Source organism: Diadema setosum, chromosome 6 (genome assembly GCF_964275005.1).
Source record: "Diadema setosum chromosome 6, eeDiaSeto1, whole genome shotgun sequence".
In the NCBI taxonomy this organism is placed as follows: Eukaryota; Metazoa; Echinodermata; class Echinoidea; order Diadematoida; family Diadematidae; genus Diadema; species Diadema setosum.
This window is the reverse complement of record NC_092690.1, coordinates 27,855,707-27,857,455: the sequence shown is the minus strand read 5'-3', so window position 1 is coordinate 27,857,455 and position 1,749 is coordinate 27,855,707.

Below are 1,749 nucleotides of genomic sequence, written 5' to 3'. Positions count from 1 at the left end.
TCCTGAATACGGTCCTTTGCATTTTTCCTGGCCCTTGTAGCAATAATAATGTGTCCTGAAATACCCGTTAATCTTACTCCACGATGTTACTCTCTGTGACGATGGCCAAACAGTTGCGTCTGTTATTTAGAATAATAATGTTAGACAAGGAAGCTGTAAATGTTTACTATCTGTATTCTTTTGTATACTCGTGGTGTCGTGGTTATTACAAAATCATCATCACCCTCCACGCCACTGAATTCAGTGTAGACTATGCTTAGACCTTTGCGTTTATCAATGTCGCCGATACTTACGCAGCACCTCCTTGTTTGTAACTGCAAGAAAAAATGATGATACTAAAATATAAAAAAAAACAGACAATACCATGCCAAGAAATGATTCAATATTGACTGTCCCTTTTTCGCTTTAGCGTGTGCTTCTCTTTCAACCATGGGGAACAGTAAAGGCATTGTATTTCAATGTACCGATTGACCTGAAAAACGGGGCTATGGATTACTTTGACCATTAATTGAGCGTCCATCAATCCTTATGAATCTTATTGTCAACTCTGTACAGCCTCATTTCTGATTATTCAGTAGCGACCAGTAAACAGTATTAGGGTTAGGATTGGGTTCAGGATCAGGATCAGGCTTTGGGTTAGGGTCAGGAGAAGGGGATGGGGTAATTGGCCAAGGGGTAATCAAAAGACATGGTTGTGTATATTCTTACTTGTTTTATCACTGTCTTGTTATTTTGTAGTTCCATCGAGAACGTGGAAATATGAAATAAATTGAAGTGAACTGAACTGAACTAGAATTGAAATTTGTATTTTTCCTTTTTCATAATAGTATATTGCTTATTGACTTTTATGTAAACTGCGATATCAATGCACTGGTACTGTTTTCGTTACACCAGGTGGGTTGATGGGGAGGATGGCCCGAGGGCTCAAGTCATTTAGTTGGCTCTTTCCAGAGCCAGGCTGTCCAACCTGGCTTAATCATAACTCTTCATTGGATATGTAGTAGTGACTATAAGTTCATATATCTCGCAAATATGAGATCGGTGAATCTTGAGCATTATAGAAATACGATCAAAAACATTCAAAAAATATTATTGTACTCTGTATATGGCAAAAGGAAATGAAGAGTTTGTTTGCAAAAAAAAAAAAACGATAAGTCCATTTTTGAAGATTTTGAAGTAAGATCTCTGTCATAAAGTACAAAATGATACCTTTTAAATGATATATTGGTCACTACATATAAAGGTACATTTTTGAAGTTATGGTCAAAAGAAGCAAAAATTTTCTTATTATTCTCTTTATTTTTCTTGACCTTTAATCGCAAATATCTCCATTTGGCAAATATGGACTTATCGGTTTTTGCGAACAAACTCTTCAGAACTAACCATGGGATACCATATATCAACGTCTCCATTAACATTTTCAAAAAGGAACTCAAAACCCATGTATTTCTATAACAGTTCTGTTGATAAAGTATAGTCGATTTTTTAATACATTCGTAGTTGATTTGTATGTTTGCTTTCTTTTGATTATTGTAAAGCGCTTTGAATCACGTTTGTCTTCTAAAGCGTTATATAAATTTTCCATATTATTATCATTTTTATTATATCAATGAATAGAATTTCATAATTATGTCTCCAAAAACGAATCCAGTAGACTGCAGAAGTGCCATCAAAACATATTCAGGAAAGTGGATAATCGTATTCTTACTTGGACAGCAGGAGGCGTAGGCAAACCATCCAGCAACGTCA